General features: G+C 34.5%; 1 protein-coding gene, 1 long non-coding RNA gene and 1 other non-coding gene across 5 annotated transcripts in view; all 3 read left to right on the top strand.

Moving 5' to 3' along the window:
• LOC141460566 (uncharacterized) overlaps nucleotides 1–27,991 on the top strand; it is a 519,534-nt gene that overhangs the window by 172,643 nt on the left and 318,900 nt on the right. The window lies entirely within an intron of this gene.
• On the top strand, nucleotides 7–27,991 carry LOC141451498 (uncharacterized). Its single transcript, XR_012456864.1, has 3 exons — nucleotides 7–126; nucleotides 489–535; nucleotides 26,574–27,991. It is a non-coding gene; the product is annotated as an uncharacterized lncRNA (long non-coding RNA).
• Nucleotides 10,349–10,420, top strand: TRNAG-UCC (transfer RNA glycine (anticodon UCC)). The gene has a single exon. It is a non-coding gene; the product is annotated as a tRNA-Gly (tRNA).

The raw sequence follows: 27,991 nt of genomic DNA, 5'->3' as shown, positions 1-27,991 counted from the left end.
AGATGCTTTGGATTTTAGATTTCAAATTCTTTCACAGAAATGAAGGACCAGCTATGGTTCAAAATTTGCAGTATACTACCAAAACCTGTTTGTTGATTTGTTCTGGAAAAAAAAGTTTTCACGATGGTAAGTCTTCAACCTTTATAAAAAATGTTATTTATGAGACCATTAAATCATTGCCAGATTAACCTATTATTTATTACCTATAATAAACTCTGAGATAGTAGAACGCTATAACCTGCAGCTTTTATTTATTTTATGTTTAAAGAAGGATTTCAGAATTAAAGAAAGAAAAGGCTGGGAGGATGTAGCCTAGACTAAATCCAAGGCTTGCTGTGCTGTAGAATAACAAATCTAGTGCAAACACGACATTCTATTTCTACAATTCTCGCTTTTTTTTTTTTTTTAAACACATTTAATTTCAATACAATATCAAAATTTTTAAAGTTTCAAAGCTTTTTGTTTTTGATACATTTTGTTGTTTGCAGCAAAACAACCCGACCATTTTTTAAAAACCATGTTGCTTGGAGCTCAGGTAACTTTAAAACTTTAAAATTTTTAAAATTGGAAAAACTCGAAATCGAAATATGATAGTACGAGTAATATCTTTCAAAAACCAGTTAGTGAAACTAAAAAGGGGTTTAATGAAGTGGTCAGAAATTTAGGAAACATGTGGCGATTAAAAAGAGAAAGACAATTCTATATTTATTATTATAATTATTATTATTAAAGGAAAGTACGTAAATAACATTTCTAGAAGGGTATGGTGACATTATAGGTTAGTACAAGAAATGCTACCAGAAAGGAAACGATTCATTTTTGCCCCAACGTTCTACATTTATGGGAAATTAATGGGGCAAAAACAAGTTTGTGGCCGTCTGGGATAATAGCTACAATATACTTATATGAATGTAGTAACATTTATTACTTTAGTTGCAAGTAATAACTATTCTGTTGTTACTATATTGTTACTTCTCTTTTTCTTGTGCAATTGTTTACACCTTAGAAGTTTTATTGTTTGTAAATTTATTGCTCTTATCTTTATATTATTAAGATACGTATTAATGATTGCTCATTACACTCGACGAGTGTTGTAAACTACCATATGATTGTTACTATAATTAGATCAAAATTATGATCTTTGTTAACAAGAACCGACTCCATTGGCTTGGAAAAAATGCTGGAAGAGAGATACTTCGAATTCTTATGTGTCGGAAGTAAGATTATATTTTGGACACCGCTATTGACTAAAAAATCTCGAACTTATTTCTTTTACGAATAGCCCTGTTCCTCGAGTTATCAGATAAGCTCGAAAGGGCTGGTTTTATTGCCAGCAATTTGTCTAAAATTTAGCTTCTACTCCAAAAATTAGCACTTCTTTACTTCTTTGTATATTTATAATTTTCCGCTTGCTTTGGAATCATTTATTTACCCAGTCTCTACCAGTTCCCTTTTCTTTTTCTTTTACATTTTCATTTCATTTTCAAATTAGTATTTTGTATTAGTAGTAATTAGTGTTCAGTTCTAGTTTTATTCTTTTTTTTTATAATATTTATGATTTGCATTATTTTCTATCTGGTTTACGAACTGGTCACTTCAGCCCTTTCGATCTTCAAAGTTCCTTCTATATCTACAATGGTTTATAATTGAATTTTTTCTAGTCGTCAAATTCCGAAACTGTCTCATTTCCTAGTACATTTTTTTAGGCGTAAATTTCATCAGAAGTCAATAATACAAAATCTTGAATAGATCTTGGATTTCAGGCGATTGTTGGTTTGTCCATTTTTAGAGCAGCGCTTCTCCCCTGTCTATTGATTATACAATCTGTTGCTGTAGGCAAGCGGCCGTATAGAGCTCGCTGGGGGTCCACAGCACTCTCCACACCTGTTGGTCTAACCATTTCCTGTTGGTAGGAACAATGTTGGTATAACTGTATGGCCAACCTGTACCTTCCTGTTTTAACACTATTTAGCAGTCACAATTATTGCATTATGCTACATAATATCAGAGAAATTCTCTTCAACATATTGTGATCCTATTCTGTATTTTGATTCTGTGTAAGAATATTTATTGTCTTATTAATTATTTGCAATTCATTAATATAGTCTTTGTATGTTTATAGCAGGGCGCATGTGCGTTGAGGATTTTGGTCTCCGCATACCTGCACTGTCACAGGATAGCAATATAATAATTAATTGTGAATCCTTACTTTCTTCACATGTTTTAGGATGATTAAAAATTGACGTATTTTTTATTTAATATCAAAAATATGAAACTAATATTGCAAACCATTAATACTTCTACTCCACCAATAAGAAGAAGGAATCGTGCAGATTTTTGATTTGGAGTTTTCGACTAGAAATATCCGTTTTTAGTCATAAAAGTGGTTTTTACAAGGTGGTCCAGCTGATGACGTCTTAATAAGGTTTTGGTCAAGATCAGTTAACAGAAAGTGCCACTTTAAAAACGTCTCGAACGATTCTCATTAAAATTTCTTATACTAATTGTAATTATGCAGATCTATACTACTTTTGTTCAAAATATTTGTTGTTGCATTATTCGATTAAGGGCGCTTTTAGTAGAAGGAGTTAGGCTTTCCACTGTAGCAGCGTTTCCCAACCTGTTGTACGCGAGTTGCTGGTTGGTGGTACTCGAAAAATAATCAATATTGGCGGATATAAAAAATATAAAAAAAACTAAATCATAAAAGTCTCATAGAAACGTTTTTTCCTATAATTCATAACAATTATATTAATTAATAATATTATACAGTAAAGTTGTTAATATGTTATGTAGAATAATAAGGTAAGAATGTCTCAAGATATACAAGAAAATAAAATAACACTTTTAACTGAATTAAAATTGTCTTTCATGGAGTATTTTCCAAAACTCGAAAACACAAATTGGATTTCAAACTCATTTCTTTTCAAGTTATAAGAATTCTTTCTAAACACAAGATTGGGTGGCCCTTATATTATTAAATTAAAAATCAATAACGTAATTTATAAAATCAAACCCAAAGATCATTGTTTAATGTGAAATAAATAAGAAAGAGCTGGAAACATTAATTGTTTATCAGCTGCCCAGTCTGTGAAAGTTTTAGAATCCCAATTCATATAAATAAATAAAATAATCCTAAAGAAGAACTTTGTAAATTAATTAATAATTTTAAAGAGAAAAATATTTACGCAATTTTTAATTATTTAAAAATAAGATCTTACATTTTACAAAGTTTATAAAGTAAACATGAACTTGATGAACTCCTCTGTAACAGATACACTGTATCTCTATACAAATAAAGATGATAATAATAAAATAACACACTCGGAATAACTAATTTCACGAAATACAATCATTTTTTACGAAGTGGTACAATTTAGCACGATGTACTACCAAGTGGTACGCGAGCCAAAAAAAAAGGTTGGGAAACTCTGCTCTTAAGAACCATTTTCATGAATGATGCTGTTCTTGCCACCAATCTAATTTTATTAAAATTCACAGCTGGGGTTAATTTCCGAATATAAAGAAAACTGACTTACCAGGAGTGTCATTTTACTGATAAAATTTTTCAGTATTTTAAGATATCAATAATAGCTCCTATTATCTCATGGAAACTTCATATAGTCATGCAAAACTAGCTCCTAGACAATTCTGTAAACTTCGCGTTGGTTTGTTTAGCCTTCTCTGTAATGTTACATTTCAGTGTAATATACTGTTTTACAAACTGTAATTTTGGTGAGAATAATAATGGCTCTAATTTGCCAAGTTTTTTGAAGAATTAGAATCTTTGAAATAGTGGTAAGAAAAGTTGTGCCTTTCTTTGGTTGCCTCGTCAATTGCTACGCGCTTTATCCCTTTCACATGCCCATGAATCGAAAAGGGTGAGATTACTTTATTTTCTTGTGTACTCTGCCCGTAACTAGAAATGCATGCATATTCCAGATAAAATATTGCTTGTCATTGTGAACTCGTTTATCGAACATGTCTTTGTTTCTTTCTATCGTGCTTTAGAATTTCGCGGAGCTTGCGCGAGTACAGAACAGGTAATATTTTAATCAATGATTTATTGTTATTCAATAAAAGGAGGTTTGTAACAATCCTGAGCCCAAACCCAAGGAAAAGGAGCAGTTATACATTCCCTTTTTCCTTCCAAACTAAACAAAATCTATAACCTTCAATACTTATTGTCATGGTTACAATTGCTTATAACTGTTTGGCAGCTGTGCTAGAAATTTCATCCAATGAGAAAGTGTACTGCTTGTCGTTTTAAACAATTTAAATTCTTTGAAATTTCTGTAAAAAAAAAATCCCATTTCCCAACTGTCTGCTAAGTTGGATCTACACGCTGAACCTGAATATATTATCAAAATCAACTATGACTGCTAAATTCAATTGTGAAGTGATCTGATTAGTAGGGCAAAGGTACCTTGTAAATAATTGCATAGGTGTAATTAATAGTGTGCAGTAAGGTTCTGGCGTCTGCATTATTACTATAATTAGTGTATTACTTATTTGTTAGTCACTATAGGTTATTTCCTTGTTAAATAGAACTCAAACTTGTTGTCTATGGTTGACTATATCAAGGTTCAGCAATCGGTGTGCCACGGGACTATAATGTTCCGTATTTGAGTAAGAAGTGCAGTGATTTTTTTAATATTCATAATTTATTAATCAACAAACATTTTTTCCAAAAAATATTCCAGTTTAAGAAGTAACAGACTGTATTTATCTCAGAGCATTGCTGATTTATCTCTTTACAAGTTGACTGCCTGACGTTCCTCATAACCATTGTTGGGTGAGGTTCTTGGGGCACTGTATGGTAGAGGTTTGTTGGTTATCCCTATCTTCCACCTTCCTACTTTCCCTTGCGCTCCCTTGAAGACGAAACTAGATTCGAATTAGCATTCATCCTTTTAATTTAGGGGTATGTAACTTCAGAATTGCAAGTTGGATGAGCGAGAGATAATCTCCGACTGCCGATTCTCTTACCTCTTCCTAGAACTTTGCCAGTGAACCTGGGTGAGTGGTGCTACAAGATAAGAGGCCTCACGAGTTTATAAAAATAATAATCCGTTGAAGGTGGGAATTCCAAAGAATGGCAGCACACCTCAGTTTATTTTTTCAGGCGGGCTTTACGTCCAACTACCAATTAGGTGTCGTGGACGGAGGCGACTAGCAAGCATACTTTACTGTAAATTTCTTTTATTAACCTTTAAATAAAATCCAAGGCCTAAGACCGGGAATCGAACCCAGTCCCACAATGCATATTAGATTTGCAGGTCTTGCCTCCTAACCGCTCGGCTACCGTAAATACCTTACCTTTTAGTAAACAGAGTAGAATTCAATGGCAATAAAAAGAACGATGTGAAATTACAACTTAGTTGTACTGCAGACACAAAGGATAGTGGAACACTGTTCTAAATGATCAAAGTGGTTTTACATTCATTTTATAATTTGTATATCTAATGGCAGCTCAATAATTAAATTTAAATAAAATAACTCAAATTACCTCAGATAATCAAAATAGATTAACTCTAAAATAGAATTAATGGTAAGACTTCGATTATGGCAGAAGTGAAATTAACAAATTTAAACCATTTAGATGATGATATTTTGGTGGGTTACAGAATTCAATTTTTCAGAGAGAAATATTACTCAAAATGAGATAAGCTTTACCTTGGTAAAGTAAAGAAATAATCTAAGTAGACCTGTTGAACGTTCATATTTCCGAGCTAGTCGTTACGTCAAACGCTCTGTATTTCCATCAGAAGGGGCAAACAGAAGGTATATAATGAGAGGGGAATTTAAACTCGAATCAAGTTTAGTTAGAATGATGTTTACCGATGAGCTAACAGCAGCCTTCTCAAAGCTGAATCAAAGAATCAAATCTCCTTTAAAACGGGCATCTAATTTTCATTTTAAAAAAATTTCAGGCACATGATTGCTTTCAGCTTTCCAAAAATAAATAAAAATTTGACAATATATCGTGCAATATGTAAATTGAACATTGCCCTTATTTAAGTAGTCAATAAATCAATAGATTAAACATTGTAGGTAGAAGTAATCCCCTCGCTTTATATCATAATAAGCCAGAGAGAGCACTTTGTGGATAAATGGTTCATTGTTGTCTAATCAACAATATAATTCTTCAGAATTAAATATTAATAAACTGAAATTATTGATTGTTAAAATGATATTTATTCAACAGGTGTTTTATTTGGTTTGTACTTTTATCTTTCTATCAAAAATTTTCTCTTTTTTTTCATTTTTTGTGAAATTTGTAACTTATTTAGATACAAGTAAATATGTGGAACATATGAAGATACTTAACATACCTTGATTGCCTTAAATGGTGGACATCCATTGATGAGTATCATTGGACAGTTTTAAAATCAAGGAACCATGAATGGGTGGGGCCAATGGTCGTTGTAAAATGGCAAGTTTGAAACAAAAAATTAGAAGTGTTTCGCAGCGCTAAAGGATTGGTGTGAACTTAGAGAATAGGGTGAAATCTGTTATGGATGATCGTGGACAAAGGAAGATGAAGTATTGAGTTCAGTGCGTAATGGAGGTTAGATACGTAATATGGACAAGCTGAAATATTGTGGAAGATATTCAGATTGGAGAGTTTGGATTCGTTCCAGATTGGAATGTTTTCGTGTCCCACATATTCCAATCCGATGCCTGTAGTACTCTCAGTATTCATAAGGCTTTTTTTATTTGTGAGTGACAATTTTGGAGGGTTATCGAGAGGTTATCTGAAATGCAACTGTTTCTTATCAAGTAAGTTTTAGTTATGTAAAACTTTAAATTAAATCTTTCAAATTGTAAGCTTAATAGGATCCATTCCATGTTATTCAGCGTTCTGACTCTAAAAGGGATATCGAAAAACTTATTTTTGGTCTTCCTCTATTTCCGTATTCTTTTTTCCACTTTGATGTGATCTAATTTATTCGTTTTTCTACCTGTTCTGTATCGTCTAAATTAGTTCTTTTCAATAAATTGTCATTGGCTATTAAAATTTAATACGAATACAGTTTATATGTTGGCACTTGTATGTAGATTGTAATTAAGGTCTTAATGCAATCCTAAAGTTGTATTTACATAAATGAAACTCTATTAGAAAAGTGACATGTCCCAGTCTCCTAGAATAACACTTGTCCCTCGAGTTACTTGGTAGTACTGCATCCCATTCCGTGAGATCATATGTCATATGCTATGCAACATATTTAATTACTAAAACTCTATTGTTCCAGGGGAGTTCATAATATTATTGTATTTACATAATAATATTTGTGTGCGGTGTTATTGTTTGTAAAATACCAGTTTAATAAAATCATTTTAGATTATCTTGTTTAATTCTTAAAATTTGTTGTATAATAGTAAAGAGAATAATGTCCTTAAAGTTCCACCCTATTAATGCAATATGAGTGTTTAAATTTTGTTTGCAAGTTAGAAGTTATTTTCGAAAGATAGTTGGTTTCAATATTAAAAATTTCAACTGCAATTAATTACGGAGTAATTTCGAAGTGGTATTAACCGTATTACCTTGCAAAGAGTCCAGTATAACATGCCAGGGTCATTTTCTAAAAAGTAAGGAACTTTTGAAAATCAAAATAGAAAAATGAATAAATAGAATTAGAGGGTGGTAACATTAGGAGAAGAAAAGGTGGACTAGGTTTCGAAGTTCAAGTAGAAGAGCGCATCTAAGTGAGGATGGAAGCGGGAAGATTAAGGAAAGAACTGGTAGGATGTTTAACGCGGTCAGGAAGGGCTTCCTCAGTATCAGAAAAGTTTCAAAGAATACGAAGCTATCGGCAGCTATAGTCAACATTTCTCCTCATACTCACATACTCATCGGTGCCCTGTACAATGTCTAAGAAACACAAAAAGTAAAATACAGGCAACTGAGATAAGGTATCTGAGGAGATAGAGGGGGAAGACCATAAGAGATATGATTGGTAATACGCCACAATAACAACCAACTTGAATGAACAACCAGCAGAAGTAATAGAAGAGAATAGGCCACGCTGGTTCGGGCTTGTTAAGGAATGGATTCTGACAGAATGGAAGCATAATTGGAAGGACTGACGACGATGCAGGTGGAAGAGGAAGTCAAGGAGGGTGCGAGAAAAGAGGAACTGCTCACACCGCTAAGGCGGCAGAAGTGGCGTAAGGTTATGATGATGATGGGATATCAGACATTCAGCATCCAACACCACTCCTGTCACAAACTGGACAGATGAAGAATATGATTTCAGCCTTTGCGCGGTTTCTTTCTCAGGCACAGCTGTAGACGAAATTGGTATCTATCTATTGTACAATAACATTGGTTCATATTTATAGCAGATTACACTGTTAAGTTTGTAATATATTTTAAGGTGTTTACAATTCACTTATTTCACCTAGTTCTGTCTATATGTCTTCCTAGATTATCAAGTTTTTTGTGCTTAAAATTAGATGTAAAAAAGTGAAACAATAATTTGTTGTCTCAAAACTTTTGTAGATGTAATTTAAAAAAAAATTGAATAATAAAATTTAAACTTAACAAAAATAGAGCTGCACATTTGCATCGTCACAGTAGGAAAATAGCTGATTAGAAAAAGTAAATTATACAGTAACGTTTTCTGGAATTTTTAGTGGCGTTTCTGCAAAAAGCTAAAAGTAGTGAGCTGTAAAACTTGATGAATCCTTTTTGTTTGTAGGAGACATTGTTACTTGTTTATGAGCTTTCTAGTTAACTTTATCGCTTAGGGTTTTGTTTTTATATGTGTAACACTTATTCATTATCTGTACAGGAATACGTAACAAGGGTACTCTGCCACAGCAAGTTATTGCCGCAAACAATACTTTTCACAGTATTGGTACGGAGTTTACTAAAAAATTGTGGGTCCCCTTGACCATTATTTCATCCAATTAAAACTCTTCTGCTTTTCTTTTTTTGGGGGAGGGGAAATGCTGCACTGCTGCCCCTCTAGTGCCCATTGGCATCCCCTTTGTTGAAACAATTCACCCAGGTCCCGTAGCGATGTTCAAGGAGAATTAGGAGCTGGCAGTAAGTGAATAACTACTCCTGTACCTAACTCACTTCTTTCCCTTTTTTTTTGAATTTCTCACCATGACTATGCTGAAGCAATCTTCGCTAAAACGGTTCTAGGTAGGGGTACATTATTCTCTAGCAGCTGGTAACATCCATGCTCTCAGCATAGGAGCCCTCCATTCTCTCCTCATCCAATGCTACAATGGATAAAAAAGAAGCGAGCTATCCAAAGAAGTAAAGTAAAGTAATCGCCTATTTTTTCAGGCAGGGCTTAACGTCCAACTACCAATTAGGTTGTCGTGGGCGGAGGCGGCCACCAAACATACTTTACTGTAAATTTCTTTTATTTACCATTAAATAAAATCCAAGGCCTAAGACCGGGAATCGAACACAGTACCACAATACATATTAGCTTTACTGGACTCCCCTCTAACCGCTCGGCTACCGTGGCGCCTTATCCAAAGAAGTGTAAACATTAGAGAGCAGTTAGTCAGGCATAATCTTTCTGAACTCCCACTTACCCTTTCCCGTAAATCCCTTCCCAGATTTCTAAACTTGGCTCCTAATAGAAGGAGGTGTATTAAAAAGGGTATTCAACCGCCAACTCCGAAAACCAGCCAGGCTCTCCAAGAATATCCTAATGATGGATAAGCCGACAAATTAGCATATTTACTCCCAGGCAGTGTATTAGTTTCCAACTCTGTGGAGAGAACAACATCTCATTACCAAAGAACTCGGGGATTCCTCAATTCCTCAGTTATCTGAGTAAGATTGCTTACTCGGATCCCCAGAACTCGGTGACTCCGACACATTCTTTGGTACGGATTTGCATTACGCCTTTGTTTGGGCAAGGAAAGTGCTGGTAAGCAGTATAGGTACTTCTTACTCTCTGTGCTTCCCTCAACTTCTTCTGCAGATATTCTGAAGTTAACCCCTGAAAAGAGTACGAATTGCGTGTCCAAAATAATAAAAATACACAAAATATTGAAGGTTTGGAACGTCCTGCCGATGCCTGATGTTCACTTTCACCTTCTGGAGTTAGTTTTACTTCTGTTCATAAAACCATAAAGAAATAATATTAGGTTTTTTAAAGAGAGTAATTATATAGTAATTATAGTTTATTTATTTGCGATTTACTCATAAATAAAATGAGTTTTTCGGATTGAAGTTTCACTTGATTGCAATCCATTAGAGCAATACTGAAATAAATCAGATTAAAAATAAATAAAAGATGTTCGTATATATTACAAAAATAATAAAATTGTGCCGTATCTTACTCTTCTGTCCCGTACTTTCACCTGTCAGTCCGCGATGGTGGTGTAGTGGTGAGCATAGTTGCCTTCCAAGCAGTTGATCCGGGTTCGATTCCCGGCCATCGCATTTTATATTTTTTATTTATTGATTTATTTTTTAATGAAATAGTAACGTACATTTTCTCTCGATTAGTTTAAGACGGAAAAATTAATAGAAATAATTTTTTTTTTCTTGGCCTTCTGAACGCGCAAAAATTAGCCACGCAAATAATTTACAATTTTGTTATTTGAAATTTCGCATAAAATTTTGAAGCCACTCCAAATACTTTCTAACTCTACTTCACTCTGAGCTGAGACCAGAATGTCGTCAGCATATTTACTAGAGTCTGGACCATCCTGTTGGAAATACTTCCTCCGGGATTGGCTTTAACGGTCTATATCAATACTAGATTAAACATGAAAGGTATCCCAGTTTGAGGCCTGTGTTGACATTGATCTCTTATGGCAGATTTTTCTTTAATCTTTATTCTCCCAGTTTCATCTTCTGAGTTGGCCATTTTCAGTGATACAGTTTATTTCTCTTGTTAACGCTGATGTCCGTTAATGGAGCAGGGACACGTTGTCTTCATATGTTTTCTCCAGCACCTGCCTGACAGTTATGATTGATTGACCTATTCTTTATAAATCCTAACTGGTACACAGCCTTGAGTCTTATTCGCCCATTCTGTCTATTTTTTTATATATTTATATTGTTGTGAATAGCAGCGCCTTATAGCATTCGGGTAATAACGCTATTTCCCCGAAATTACGTTACAATAATTTATCTCCATTTTTTTTAGACTTTAATTATAAGTTGCCCCATTTTCTTGGACATTTTTCCTGCCGTCTCGATGTCTCAGATCGGATTAAAAATGTTTTCTGAAACTTCATCGCCAAATCATTCATATAATATTCCCGGGGGTCCATGAATTGTTAACGACTGTTTTTCTTGGAAGGACAAAGGACAAGGACTCGCCTTTTCCACCAAGGGTTTTCTGAACATTATGATTCATACAGAAACAATTCATTTTCAGAAACAATTGCATCAAATAATATTTACTGATGTAATTTGGAAATTCTAACTGAACGAAAATAATTTCCTAAAGGCGCTCCTGAGGAGGTGCTTATAGTAAAGCTTCTCTGAATAGCGAAAGTATCATAATAACAAGTTTCATTTCTTATCTGAAACAGAATGGTTATGAAAATGAATCTTTCCTCCCAAGCTTCCTTATAGAATGATTCGCTATAAATTCCTTTGGATCTCTTCCCTCATAACTTAACATGTTTGAAGAAAGAGGATGTTCCGTTAACATACCTGTTAAGTTTTTGATTCTATAAATCAAATAATTAGTTGCTATTGGGCCAGTAAGTAACGATAAGTATGTTTGTAATTGATGAACGTCTTTTTCTATTGGAATCCTGACAGAGAACTCAGAAGCTCTTCCAAATAAGTGCTTAGTATTTTCCAGAGAGGCCTTGCTTTTCCGAAGATAACCAACAAAGCCTTTGACGTACTTCCTGAACATACAAACTTTTTTTATTTCAAGAGTGCGCGTTACGAATCGGACAAAAGTAAAAAATAAAAAAATTTAAGCCATTTTTTCTAAAAAGTTGTTCAAAAAACTAACAAAGCAATGTTTCCTTCAATAGGAAGTTAAACCTTTGTTAAAATTGGTTAAAACTTCTCAAAATATTGTTTAGGAGCCAAAAATGTTTTTTATGGTGTAGTATAAGACTGAAGGAGCATTATTAAAAAAAAACTACCCATTTTGGCAAAAAAGAGTTACTTTTTAGGTTTTCCGTGCCGAAAAATTAAGGTAAAACTTACGTTATTGTTATAATCGCCTTGAACAAAATCGACGCGTCGCGACAGTTCGTTTCTTATGAAATATTTATTTAATTTTCTATTATTTATTATAATAGAATTAATTAATATTATTTCATGTTCTAAGTTAACCATTCCTCTTTCTCCTCAAATGCAGTTAAACTCTAAGCGCGATTATTTAATTAATTACTCTCATTTCTCCCAACTTGTAGCTCCACTCACTATTTATCGCCTGCATATTTCTCACTTCCTCACTACATTTCTCAGAGAGTTGTTCGCGGACAGCTGTTACCTTCTTGTCTCATCTTTTCTTCTCATTAAAATTTTTAATAAATACATTTTAAAACAAATTAATATTCAAGTTGGAATAAGGAGAATGAAATCTTTGCAAAGATTTACTTTCTTAGTGTTTTTAATGTAAAGTAGGCAACCCGCGATATGAAATTGAATTAAAACCTATCAATAACCAAGAATATATCTAATTAATTTATTAAAATTAATTGTCTTTTTTAGCTGTGTATAAAAAATAATTTCTTTATTTTTTAAAAAATTAAAATAAATTTGCCTAACAGATTTTACTTAAAACATTTTCTTGGGCCTGTCATTAATTTTCATAATCATTCTTGTAACGTACTTTATAAAATTTGGCTCGATTCCTTTATAAAATGGGCTGAATATTAATAAATTTGGTGGCAGATGTTTAGCGTAGAAATACAATGTTGTGTACATTAAGTTTTTTTTTAAATCTTAATTTTGGTCGTCTCTTTACAGTTGTAAGGAAAACCTAACATATCACGTAGCTGGAGAACTTTTTCAAGGCGATTATAACAATAACGTACGTTTTAACTTAATTCTAGGAGAATTTTGTTTAAAATTAAGACTGTTGTAGAGTGGTAGCTTTGCTTTCTTGAAGTAATTTAAAGCAGCCACTTAGTTTAGTACTTAGCGGCTATTTTATTCAAAGAAAGAGAATTAAAAACTAAGAACTTTGGAATATGGACTTTTAAAAAAACTAATTTAATAACCAGAATAATACGATGATTTACAAATGTAAAATATAGATCTAGATAGCAATTATAAGCTAAACTAACAGGGCAGCCAAATAGCGTGGTTAACGGTTGAAATAAGACTTTGTCTTCTGCGTTGATGTGGTCTGGTTTTTATACAACTTGCGTCTATTGTATTCTTTGTGTGCTTTACCACCCGCAAAACCTAAGGAACTTGGGCAAATCTCTTTTGTCTTTTGATATTAATTACCTGCCAGCCGCACCAAAACTCTGTCTAAATTAAGTTTTTATAATTTTAAATTATTTTCAATTGCAGGATTCTTAACTTTGCAGGAAGTTCCATTGCACTGTAAATGCATTAATCAAGAAGTTGGGATTTTTGTTTAACGTTTATAATGTTTAAAAAATTTGCTGTTACCTCCAGGATTTGCACTGCAATGGGTCCAGGCAGGTCCCGCTTGGACTTCTCAGTTGGACTGCTTTTGGCGCAGTTCCAATGTACCTCCAATACGTTCCGTCTAATAATGCATGCATTCTTAGAAGCCCTTTAAATTTCAAATATATATATAATATATATAACACCGGTATAACCTTAGTACAGCGTGCTAGTTAGCGTGCAGTGATGTTTACATGCCTACTTTTAAGCATTCGTGAGATAATTTAGCCGAAAAGCCTGTGATGTTTGGCATCTCTCAAGGATGCAGAGCAGTGTAAGAGCTTATAGTGGGTTAAAGTTAGTAAGAAGCTCTGTTAGAATGAGTTGCCTTTGCGGTGGCTCGCCTTCCGGCGCCGCTACATACCTCTAGCTAGCTCATGCCTTCAACAAACATGAAATTCCCCTTTCAACTTCACCTCGTAACAAACATGTTATTCTTTTGCTTGAAGCTTACATTTTATGCACTTACTAAGCTGCTACAATTTAATTTATTCATTATTTTATAAATACAAAATTAAGTTAGTAATATCTTTTAAACTATTATGAAAGGAAGAAGATGGTCGTAGATAAATTATTCTTTGTCTTAAATTGATAATGTATAAGTTAGGCGTAAAGAAATTACTACAGCACGTATAAAGAATGCAATTTCTGCCTCATTTGTGAGCTAGAATGAGTTTGCAGTTTTGCCAGCTAAATAAAGTAAAAATAAAATATTGTAATCAGTTGAACATTCATAAGGTAATGATTAAAATTACTGCTAGGAGTAAAACTATTAGATCTAGGGGTTAATCTTCTAATAGACTGATTAGGCTCTCAATGTGATGTAAGAGCATTTATTATAGTAGGGGAACTATGAATGAGATTCGCGTATGAATGGAGTGCAGCCCGGCATTTGTTTAATTTGGAGGACGATTGTTGGTATAAATTTATAAAACAGATTCTCTTTCATATAAAGTTTTTTCTACTCATTTTCAGAAAATTTTGGATAATTGTCGCTAAATATACGAGTCGAGTACATACATTTAGGGCATGAAGCCTGAATCCACTTTGTAAACATTAGACTTCAAAATCACTTGCAATATTTTGGGTGCATTCTGAAATATTAAGAGAAACGTTTTATCCGTTTTACCGTTGTTGTTTATAGATTTGCCTCTGTAATTTGTGTACATAGCTTGTTAGAAATATATTTTTAGTATCAAATATTGAGCATATTTACATACCTAATTTTGCTAATTCAATCTTACAACGTCGAAATAGGCAAAATGTTTGTGAAACTTTTAAAAGTATGAAATTTTTTGGCATCTAAATTGGAACAAAACTTCGAATAAACCCCAAATCTCCTCTATAGGACTTTTTAAAAATGAAAGTTTGTATACAAAGGATTATTGTAAGCAAAATTGACAAAGTGTTTTACTTCTTTTACAATAGTTTTCACAGTAGAAAGCCAGTTGCAGAAACACCAATTCTGTTGGTTCCATTTTTTTTATATTTATTGCAAATTGTGAATATTTATCTAAAAGTTGAAAAAGAAAACTAGAGATTTTATGAATATGTTACAAGAAATACAGATTGTTTGATATTATATTTTTACTCCTTAATTAAACAAAATATTGAGGTGAGAAGATTCGCGCATACTATAAGCGAATTCGTTGCATTTAACTCGGTTCATCCAACTACTCTATAAACTTAACTGCGCTTCATATCTTTCTTAAGTGGTGACTAAGGAAAATTGGAAACAATACTGGGCATTGTTTCGATGGAAGCGATTCTTGGGGAAAATCTTCTTACCCCAGCTTTGAGTACAAGAGAAAAATTGGCATTTTACAGACTAATTTGATGCATAGGGTAAAGTAGGGTGAGATGGCCACCATTTTATTTGGAGGGTGCCTGCAAATTTTTGGTAAGGACTAGGCTTACTTTATTATTATTTTTGGAAACCTCATACGCTCACAAACATAAGATAAGGAAAACATTGCAGAAAAAATGCTGAGGGAAACGTTTTTTTATTCTTACAAAAAAAAAAAAAAAATAGCAATTGGCCATCTATCCCCACAGGGTTGGGTGAGTTGGCCAATGCAACTTGGGAGAGATGGCCACATATTGTAAATGAAATTGCACTAGTAAAACGTAAAAATAACAGAAAAATGAATGGTTACTTAATATTTACTTATTCTTCTTCTTTTTAAATGCGCTTTTACTACAATTTTGGCAAGCGTATGCAAAAGAAGAGCAATTTTCGTGGAACCACTTCCGGCATATTATGCATTCCAACCAATCTTTTTTTTCTGGTCTTGTTGTAGCTTTCCCCATATCCTGTACATTCAGTTTCATCGATTTCTAAAATGGCATCACTTTCCTCTTTAAATTCGATTCCTGTTTCGTCCTCTTCATCGGAACTTGGGGAAGGTGAGCGTTTTCTTTTTCGGATAATCCTTTCTTTCAGAATTGTCTCTTTGGAGATGGTATTTCTTGTTGGTTTGGATTTCTTGGCAACTCTGTTTTTCACAGCAGCAATGTGCTCAAGAGAAGTTAATAAAGTGACAACAGACTTGGCTCGTTTTCTTGCAGAGACGACAGTTTGGGTGTGGGGTTAATACGATCTCAAATTTTCTTCAGTATAATTTCCGCGGTTAGTGTTCTGTCTTTTACGCTGAATTGGCATTTTTCTGTAGTGAATTGGAAACTGAGCCAAACTATAACAGAAAAAAAGTAAAAATAATTGGCCATCTATCCCTACTGTTTGATGGCCATCTGTCCCGAATGCTTGAGAGAGATGGCCAACATGATAAACATAACTCAACGCGTACTTTTTGACAGTTTTAGAAGTTAGGATTCATTAATGTATACTGTACTTTCCTAATATGTAAAAAACATCACTAAAATTTCGACATATACATACATTCGCTGCAGCACGCAATATGCAACTATCATAAAATTTTTTGTTGAGACGATAATGTTTTTATACTCTGAGTTAATTAATAACGCTTTGACGCAGACCAAAATAAGCTCACTGTAGTCAGACATGAAGGTTCATCACTGGAGAAGTCACGCAGCGCCGTCGGACGACATTTCGGTTAAATTTCGGCTGTTGGCCATCTCTCCCGATTGGCCATCTCACCCGACTTTACCCTACCTTTTTCCTTTTTTTAATTTGTTTTCCGCCCATCTTTTATAACTAAGATTCTTTTATTCCTAATTGTTGACAATTATACAATTAAAGATTTTCCATCATTCCCCAACAATAAAAGGTTTCATGCAAAACTAATTGTTGTAAAAACTAATAAAATAATGAACAAAAAAAATACTGAATTTTTCCCCCCCATTTTTAATTAACTCTGCAATACGATCATGGCCATTTATTTCACTTTATTATACATTTTCCAGCGTGCCCTCTTAGTCTAGCCTTAAAAAAAAAGAACTCTGGAAGAGTGATTTTAATTGTAATTACTCGCTCCATAATTAAAGAAAGGAAAAGAGTTTTATCCTTTAACCCTTCCTCCCCAAAGTGACCCTGAAAGAGTTATAGGTCCGCTTAAGCGCCGCCTCACGGTCCAGGCTTCTATGTTACAAGCGAACAAGAGAAAAAAAAAAGTAAATTATAAAATATCCCCTCTCATAGTTAGCTAATTGAGTTTTTATCGATTAGACATTTTTTAATTTTACCGTGTGTTTGTGTATGTGTTTGTATTTTCCTCCATTTTATTTAAATATCGACCTGATAACATCATATTCCAAGTGTGCTCACTAAGTTTAATCTAAATCGCTGAATCATTTATAAAATGTTAAATGTTTAAGTTTACAGGTAGATGAATAATCCAAACAGCAAACTCATATTGGCTAAAGAGAAGAGAAAACATGATTATCACAGGAAATCTACTTAATTTGTTACGAGAGTAAAGATACATTACGTGAGATGAAATTAGGAGTGCATTTATTAAGCTAGGTCCACATTATGAATTGCTGTTGCAAAGAATTTTCCTTAAATCGAGATCTACAGAGGAGGGCATGCCACTCTGTTCAATTTGGGTCCAAAATCTCTAATAAAGGGGAAAAAATGCAAGTTTAAAAACGCTTCCTAACAGAGTTGCTACGAATAGCAAAGTTACTATGCTAAAGTATTTTTTTTTTCATTGCTCTCATGAGAAGTGTAGATCACGAGGCCATCTTCTCTTCAATCTCCTCAGAGGATTACCTGGTAATGTGGAGAAAGATAGGTGTTCTATCAGACGGTTAAGATGAGCTGCTGTAGAGGAATGAAATTTAAGAAAACGAGTGTTAACAAGATCTGTAATGAAAGGGATTTTGAGGTCATTATGGATAGTGAGATTAGATACATACAACGGAGCGTTAAGAAGTTTTCGAAGTATTTTTGACTGTAATACCTGGAGGCGTAGTGAGTTGGAACGCTTAGTCAATCCCCATTCTTCGATGCCGTATGTCCAAATGGGTCGCAGTAACAATAGATATAAGAGTCGTTTGTTATGTACGTTAAGTTTCGAACGTTTGTCAAGTAGTATGGCGAGAAGTTTGTAGCGTTTGTTAGTTTCTTGTCTTTTCAGTCTAATATGGGGATTCCATGTCAACCGTTTGTCTAGGTGCAGTCCAAGGTAGCGTACTTTGTCCACAGTTGGTACAGGAGTTTAGTTCAAGATAATAGGCGGTAGGATTTTCCGTCTGAGAGTAAATACTATAAATTTTGATTTCGTAACGTTAGTTTTGATTCGCTATTTGATAAGCCAGTCCTGTAAATGGTTGATGTGTGTTTGTAGAGTTCCTGTAGCGATAAGAGGATCGGAATGAGGAGATAAGATTGCAGTATCGTCAGCAAAGGTAGAGAGAATGGTATTTGGTTGTTTGGATGTCTGCTGTATATGAGGAGTAAAGAAGAGGACTTAGGACACTGCCCTGAGGAACACCAGCAAAAGTTAAATATTTTTTAAATAAATTCTATTCCAAATTATCTTTTTGATAAGCAACAAAAATAATTTATCCCCGAGTAGGAATATGACTGTTATCCTGGCCAAGTGTTTGATATCTCCAGGTAGGCCGAACAGCAGATCGGTATCCATGTCGTATTGCCCATAAAATAGATTTCCTATCATAGATATCTTGGGATAGTGCTCAGTGCCTGCGATAAAATGAGAGAAAAACTGAACCAGAGAATAAAAATAGTGGTTTTATTAGCAAATATATGAATCTCAAATAGGCCCAAAACGACATTATACGTGCCGGTTCAGAAATCTTCGGCTCTTAAAGGGAAGAAAAACAAGTTGTATCCAGGCAGCTGAAATTAGGTTATTTAGAAGGGCGAGAAAGAAGTATTTTCGTGACGATATCCAGACACACCACCTTGAAAGCTAGCCTAAAGGTTATACATCTTTTAGATATCAATTCAAAGGGCAGTTTAGATGGTTTGGGGACATGGATCAAATGATCTTGGGAAGGCGATATCCTGGAAGGCTAGCCTAAAAAATAATGAGAGCGAAGGCTAATGAATATTTTAGAAGGTTGTAGGACGCTTTGCAAATCCTCTTCACTTTCGGATAAAAAATAACACGAACAGAACTAAATAAATGTTGACTGAATTAACAAAAAGGGTATTAACACGGTAGGAATGCACCCTTGTTGATTTTAATTAACAGTTAAAAGAAAATGAATAATTAATATTATGTTCTTTAAATTTTAAATTAATGAAACATATTACTGTCTTTAAAAATTGAACATTACACAATAATAACCGTGAGAAAAACTGTATAGCCTTTTTCTTTTTTATTAATATTTAGGCAATGGCCCGGTTAGCATTAACGCGGGTGCTGTCCCTTCCCGCCAACTTCACACAATCAATATAATTCACCCCTTTTGTAGCCCAGCTCCTTTCTCTCCAGCCTTCTTGATATCAACTATAATAATAAACTAGATGTAGTTTATGGGGTATCGCATTAGTTGAACATTAACAGTATTTAGTAGAATTAGTTTCCTTAGTTTTTTACGTAAACTTTGTTAAAAATATAATTACATCATAATGTTACATAAAAATAATAGGAAGGATTTATTATTATGTTTATGGCATTTATTATGTAATAAATTTACAAACACTTCTTCTAGCGGGGATTAAAAAAAAGATAAAGAAAATAAATTTGGCTCTGGTATTCGATCTTTATTCTTTTACCTACTTACTGTGGTGTTTCAGAACCTCAAAATATCTTCTTGCACTTCAAATACTGGGCGCCTGGCACCTTTTCATTACATCTGCTTTCATAAATGGCGGTAATTAAAATATTAAAGTAGAGAATATACCATTCCCCACATCGCATACCATCTTCAGAGACCGACCATTTCACTAATTTCCCTTCGGTCAAGCACAATGATGAATTAGTTGTGCCACAAAAATTGCAGAATACATCTATTATTATGATTTGTTATTCGAGTACAAGAGAATTATTTGCATACATTAATTGCGCCATTTACTGAGTCACTGAGCCATTTTTAGTTGCTACAAAGGACGCCAACTCAGCAATTGCCATGGTATATTTTGTGTTGCAGTCGGATGGGTTTGAGAAGGTGTGAATTTTTGGCAAGGTCCCAGGATGGGTTCGGTAAACAACCATGTGAATTCATTCTTGTTTAAGAATGATATGGGTTAATTTTTTTCTTGCCTGTGTTAGAGATCGTAGGGTGAATTTTCAGTTGGAAATGACAAAGATCTTTTAATGAATGTTAGCCAAACAAACCTAGTTGTCACTAATAAAGCGACGGATGTAGATTTGCGCAATCTTCTGGTACATTGAAAGGATTCAGTACATTCAAGAGCATTTCCAATCGACATATCCCAGGTCAAAGAAATAATATTGAAAGTTAAAAGATGAACGTATTCACTAACCTGCTCATTAGTTTGCTCTTACTGAGGGCTGGTTTTTCCCTTGTTTGCAGTGGATATACCGCTTTGTCCTTTCCTAAACAAGCCTACAGAATTTAAGTAATTTTTATACAGAATTTTTTTTCGACGTACCCTGTGTATAAAGTAATTAAAGTTTTATATATTTCTTTTTAACAAATTTAGGAGTGAACAAGCGAGGATTCGGTCAAAATAAAAAAGAACAACTCCGTCTTTTCGCCAACGTTTTGACAAATTTATTGTCTTCTTCAGGACGTGGAAAAAATTAATAATAAAATTAATTAGACTATTGAAACACAGGAATATAAAAAAAACATCTTATTAAAAATACTGTTAGTAATGATATCAATTACAATTCGTCAGAACTTAACGTGGTTATGTGAGTTGGTTGAGTTACAGGGAAAACTGAGAACCATAGAACGGATACCATGAACATATATCCAAATATAAAGGGACTTATATGGGGAATGTCGATAATGACTAGTGTTGTTCTTGGCCCTGAAGAAGACTAGAAATTTGTCGATACGTTGGGAAAAGATGAATTAGTTGTTGTTTTATTATTTTGGCCGAATCCTCGCTATTTCAATCCGAAATATTAATAGTTCACGGTCACTAGAAGATAATACAAATTTCTTTCAAACCTAATAACCCACTTCATTCTAAGCTTCACAGTGTTAATAACAGTAAAAAAATATATAATTACATTATGGGAAAGCTTGAAATACTAGAGTAAAAATTGCACTAAACAAATGCATGTACCATTAGGACAGCGCGCAATCGTAAAATAATGTAAATTACCCCCAGCTGACAGATAATGTGGTATTTCAATATGGCATACATTTACATAATGAACGGGCGGACAAACAACACCTATCATAATAGAAAATACGACCACAGTAATATATAAATGTGTACACGATGCATTTAGATATGATTCTATATACAACGTAAATACAATATTTCGTTATATACGACCATCAATCGTCCACTTCTGTCATACATTTTCTTTATTATACTGCTTTCGAAAAGAATGCGTGGTGGCCACTTGCGAGTAATATTAGACATTCAGTTTTATAAGATTTTAGTAAATATTGCTCTCAGTCTTTATATATAATAAGTCCTCCGATTCAGAGCATCATTTTCCATTGTCATTAATATGAGGGGCACTATTTATATTTTGAGCCTAATAATAAAAAAAACAGTAATTTGTCATTGAAAATGACTTTATTGTTTTTAAAAATATTCTCTTTCATGATCTATACACTTCTGCATGCGTTAGAACCACTTGTCAAAGCATTTTTTCCATTCCTCTTGAGACACCTCCAAAACATAACCATACATGCTTTGAATCAACGGCTTCTTCTGCCGACGAAAATCGTTGTCCACGTAATTTATTCTTGACGTTCGGAAACAAAAAGAAATCATTTGGTGCCAAATCAGGACTGTACGGCGGATGACCCATTAATTCGATTTTTTGAGTGCTCAAATAGTCGGTTGTTAGACGAAATGTGTGACAACTGGCATTGTCTTGATGAAGAATGATCCGACGGCGCTTGTTTGTTTTCCTTATTTCATCGAAGACTTCCGGCAAACAAATGGTTGTGTACCATTCAGAATTGATCGTTCTACGTTCCTTTAAAGGCACTGTTGCCACATGACCAGTTTTTCCGAAAAAACAGGCGACCATTTGTTTCGAAGTGCTTCGAGCGCGAACACCTTTTGTTGGATTCGTACCAGTGGTTAGTAACCAATACGGCTGGTTGGTATAACCAAAAAAAAAAAAAATCTAAAGTAAATGTTTTAACAGACAAAACAATGAATTTATCTCCAGACTTAACACCTACCATACATGTCAGTATATAGTATTGGTGATATGCAGACAACATCAAAATACCATAAATATGGGAGAAGGCACCTGGGCAAGCTCAAGGATTAGCTGGAATGAAGGGAGAGGATTGCTGGTCTGTAAGAGGATTGTAGGCAAGGATTTGTGGAAGGCGCGGATCTCATCCTTTATGAATGGAATTTTTAGGTGGTTTAGAATTGTTTCATTGCTTACTTAAAATGGAGAATTTACAATTTTTTACGAAGGATCTTGGATTGGGCGGATTGGATGTGAAAGATGTTGTAACGCTAAGTGGAACTCCTCGTGCCGCTGCATTCCTTCGCTCTAAAAACATTTTAGTCCATTTTATTTATTTATTTTTTAACCCAACAATTCTTTTTGTGTCACAATTTGTTCCATTATGGTGCTGATAGCGAAATGTTGTATTTAAATAATTAAAAAACTTTAGAATCATTATTGTGGTTTTAGTATATCTCTTGTAGTTCCTTTCTATTTAAGTAGTAAATGATTTTCCCACAAAACAATTGCATAGGAAGTATTTAAAAATATAAGCATCTCGTTAATCATTCTTTAGAGAAATGCAAGAATAGAAGTTCGATATAAAACGACAATTTTACCTTTTACCTTTTGATTTTAATAGATTCAGACAAAAAGCGACTGATGTTATTATATTCTTTGCACCTTAGGACTCAGGTATTTTAGGGCAACGGCCATAAATGGTATTCCGCAGCTCGAATGTTCGCTTGCCCTTGATTTCCGAGTGGAAGTATGTACTTTTAGCTCAATTGCAGTCTTGCTTCTCTGTCCAAGTCGAATACATTTGGCTTCCACGTCTACTCCGTTAACTTTGTCTCGTCCATCCTCTTTATCACCTTTGCATAGATGCTATAATATCAAGTTTGCCCACAATTTGTTTCTTCAGTAACTTCGTTTGTCAGTTTCTTTGTTGACTTCTTGCTCCACAGTTTCTTCCGTTAATACATCTTTATTATTTTTATATTTGTTCACTTCTCTACTTTGCTACTCACCTATTTTATTTATCATTTTTTTCTTTTTCTACCTTCTCAACTCCCATTATTGTACGTTGCTTTTGCTTTAAATTTCTTCAAAATTGGTTACCACTGTTATCGCTATTTCCTCATACTCTTCCGTCCTTTTCCTAAAACTTATATAAGCATCGTCCTTTATTGACGAAGTTATCTCAGCCGCGGTAGATTTAGTTTTTCTTTACTTCGTCAATTTTGTTATAAGCGTCTGTTATTGGGAAATTGATTTTCGCATTTCCGGGTTTTCGGCACCAAACTTTAAAAATATAAAACACAAATATTTTTTTACCAAACAAAAATACGCGCGGTTTCCCCGTAATTTTAATATATCCAAATTTATAATCCCAGTTATTACTGAATACGAGATGTGGCTATTAAATAACGAGACTATTGCTGTTAAACATTTTATTTTAAATTTAAACACATTTAGTTATTATCACCTTCAATATGCACCCCTCCCCTATCCCTAAAACGCTCCATGCGAATTTACCATTGTTCGAAACAGTGCTGGAAGTCTTTTTCTGTGAGCTCCTGCATGACGCGTGCCGCTTTTTCTTTCACAGCTTCAACGTACTGAAATAGTGTTCCTTTTAATGCAGATTTGATTTTGGGGAACAGATAAAAGTCACATAGGGGCAGGGGATGGCCAAAAACTGGGATGTTGTACTTGGCTAGAAACGTCTTGACAGACAATACAATGTTAGCCGGCGCATTTTCTTGATGGAGAACCCATGACTTGTTCTTCCACATATCGGATCATTTTTTCCTTACTCTTTCACGGAGTTACGCAAGCACTTCACAGTAGTAATGTTAATTAATGATAATCGATATTTTCATCCGTTTTGGACGTGGAAGGGCGACCCGGGCCGTCATCATCTCCGACGTCTTCTCGGTCATCTTGGAAACGCTTGAACCACTCAAAAACTCGCGCACGTGATTAGCATTCATCGCCATAAACTTCTTTTAATAAAAGATAAGTTTCAGTAGCGGTATTACCAAGTTTCATGTGAAATTTCACGACAATTCGTTGCTCTACTACACGTGTAGTATCATGTTTTCGGCAAAACGAAACTAACAGCTCTTACACAAACGACGGTTCCGGTCAGACAGATCTCTCTACAAGCACGCGAGTCGCTGCAATCGAAAGAGAAGGCTTTACGCTGCACAGCTGTCAGTCGTTAAGATTTGGCGCATGCATAGTTCTTCTGTAGTAGCATCAGTCTCGTTATTTAATAGTCACACCTCGCATTTCCCCTCACCCTCATCGGTAAAGGATAAAATCAGATGTTCTTGGAAGAATGTTAATTAATTTTTTTTTATATTTATATTTAATTTAGTTTTAATTTGAGATTGGAAACAAAATGTCCTTCTGTTTGAATCAGATTTTGCCTTTTGAGAAAGAAAAGCAATTCCTTTTGTCCTTCCATTCGCCTTCCTCCCCTCTCCAATACTTTTCATTCTTCTGCTTTTTATATTCTTCCTTCCAGCAACTGAAGAATATCATTAAAGTTCAACGATAAAGTTGTTCTGTATTAAAGGAGAGCTGGTATATCTTTCTTTTTAACGGACTTATTGAAACGCTTTTCAGAAAGAAAGGTGCGCAAAGCAGACTACATCCGCAGGATTTTACTTTAGAATTCATTTCAATTTCTTCCATTTAATTGAGTATTCTTTTTGTTTCTTTATCGTAGGTCATTAGACTAACAGCGCTTCAGATCTTTTTTCTTATCCTCGTTCTCAGTGCTTCACTTTCTTTCATTTTTTTCCCAAAGGATTTTTCCGCTCCTATGTAGTAAAGTTAGCAACTTTAATTTGTTTATATTTCCAAGATTCACTTTAATGTTATTTCATAGACTTTCAACAGATAAAATCTTTTCACTCTTTCACTATTGATATTTGATCCTGAACCTCACAGTGATGGAAATTGCCCTATCGGATAATTTACCTATGTTAAGTAGGGCTCCACTTTTTAAGGATAAGCTATCTGCAACCTTCCGACACGATGTTGATTACTAGAGATGACTTCAACCTCGCTTATTGTTATTAGAGTCGCAAAAACTCTAGGGGCTTGACACTCAAGAAACTCGAGGGGCTTGACACTCAAGAAATTCTTATGCATCCCCATAAATAAAAATCACCTCAAAGTTCTCTCTAAAATCAGTTTGCTCGTAATATTTAAAAATATCAATGTCCTTCCTCAATATTTGGCCAGCGTCTAACTTCGAGAAAGCGAGAACTCTGTATTAAATAATGATATACGGTCTCTTACACCATGTACAGGCTTCCGATGGTTTTCTGGTGACCAGATATAGATACATGTCTAATCACCAGAATTCTTTAATGCTCCTTTATCAGATTCAACAAGTATCTTGTATAGAGTGTCTGGATTAATTCTTCCTATAAATCTCTTAGCGTAACGATAGCATCACACTACCATTCCACTCTCTTTGTTTTCTTTGACCTTCAATTAATGCCGTCGCTTTGGGCTGACGGTTTCAGTACACAAAATGATTTCTCCCTTGCCAATGCATTAGCTCTTCCATCGCCCTCTATACAGAGTGTCCAGAATAGTAAAGCGAATCTTTTCCTAGAACCGGGCGTTTTCTTAAGTCTCCTACTAGTTTCGAATCCCAGTTAGGAGTATGAGAGAAGATTCTTATCTCCATTTTTTGGGTTCTGGATTTATTCCAGAGTCTTGCCACACTTTACTATTCTATATAACTTTACCAGTAGCTATACTTCCTTGTGCCACATTTTTGCTCTTATCTCCTTGGATTCAGAAACCTCCCAAGGATAATGCTGTCAGTTCCTTCCTGGTTCCATCTATGAAACAATTTATCATATCTTCCATCTCAGTTGATCATAAATTAAGGTCTTATTCTTCTAGATATTGTTCTACCCGTTTCGAACCCATATTTCTCCTTCAATTCTGTGATTAGCCTCTTCATCGTTGGGTTCAGATGTGAGATCTTCAGCCCTTGGCAGCCAGAGAAGATAATTTGTGAAATAATGGGGATGTAAATAGGAGTGTTTCATCTTTCTGGACTACAAGTGTTAGATGTTGAAGCGTCTTAAATTGAAAAATAAAATTTAGAAATGCCAATTCATTATGAAACATTTATAACCTAATATTTACTTCAAGTTGCTTAATAAATCAATTTACATTTTCTTTTTCTTTTGTTTCAGGTAAGACAGAAATTTGTTTTTCATCCTATTACGTGAGTGCACTATAATTATTAACCAGAAAATTATTTGAGGAATTGAAGGTATTGATAGGCAAGGGCCGGGCTCTCGGTGAGGGAAGAGGATGGCCGTGTTCAGAAAAGTATGAGGATTGGAATATAGTGCAGAGTACATACCCAAGCTTAGTACCACCAACTTGGACAGAAAACTGGCCGTCGACGACTAAATCCTAAACTCCCTCAGGACGGAGTAAAATAACAATAAATTCAATTACTTGATTATATAAGTAATTTGTGTTTTTTGGAGCTCATATGAAATACCCCGAATAATAAAGAGCGGAAGGAATAGAAGGGGCAGGGAAGAAGAACGTATTTTTTTCTGATATTCGCTGATTATGACGGGGACGTAAACAAAGTGAAGCTGTCTGCACCAAAATGATCACCCAAAAACGGATGATGGATTAAAGGTCGAAAAGCGGTAAGGGATGCGGAAAAAATGTGCGCAATAGGACGGATAAAATCAGCGAATTTAGGAAGAATAAATTATGTTTAAAAATTGTTTGTTTAAAGAAATTAAGTCGGAAGTTGGCAAATCGTAGAGCAAACTGTGGAGCAGCAGACTCTGATATCCATCTAGCTCGAGCTGGTGTTCCTAGGTCCTTTTCTTTACTCCTCATATACAGCAGACATACCTCAACATCCAAATGCCATTCTTTCCACCTTTGCTGACGATACTGCAATGTTATCTCCTCATTCCGATCCTCTTATCGCTATAAGAGCTCTACAAACACACATAAACCACTTACAGGACTGGCTTTTCAAATGGAGAATCAAAACCAACCTTTCCGAAGACAAAGTTTATAGTATTTACTCTTAGACGGAAAATCCTATCATCCTATCATCTTGAACCAAACTCTTATGCCAACTGTGGACAAAGTACGCTACCTTGGACTGCACCTAGACAAACGGTTGACATGGAATCCCCATACTAGACTGAAAAGACAAGAAACTAACCAAAGCTACAAACTTCTCGCCAGACTCCTTGACAAACGATCGAAACATAACCTACCTAACAAAAGACTCTTATACCTGTTGTTACTGCGACCTATTTGGTCATACGGCAATCGAAGTATGGGGATCGACTAAGCGTTCCAATTCACTACGCCTCCAGACATTACAGTCAAAAATACTTCGAAAACTTCTTAACGCTCCGTTCTATGTATCTAAACCTCACTATCTATAATGACCTCAAAATCCCTTTCATTACAGATCTTGCTAACGCTCGTTTCTTCAAATTTCATTCCTCTACAGCAGCTCATCCTAACCCTCTCATAGAACACCTATCTTCCTCCACATTACCAGGTAATCCTCTAAGAAGATTGAAGAGAAGATGGCCTCGTGATCTACTCTTACCGTGAGAGC

Source organism: Rhodnius prolixus, unplaced genomic scaffold (genome assembly GCF_049639745.1).
Source record: "Rhodnius prolixus isolate KJV_2025 unplaced genomic scaffold, Rpr scaffold_1, whole genome shotgun sequence".
In the NCBI taxonomy this organism is placed as follows: domain Eukaryota; kingdom Metazoa; phylum Arthropoda; class Insecta; order Hemiptera; family Reduviidae; genus Rhodnius; species Rhodnius prolixus.
The sequence above is the reverse complement of the archived record's forward strand: the minus strand, read 5'-3'. Positions and strand labels throughout refer to the sequence as shown.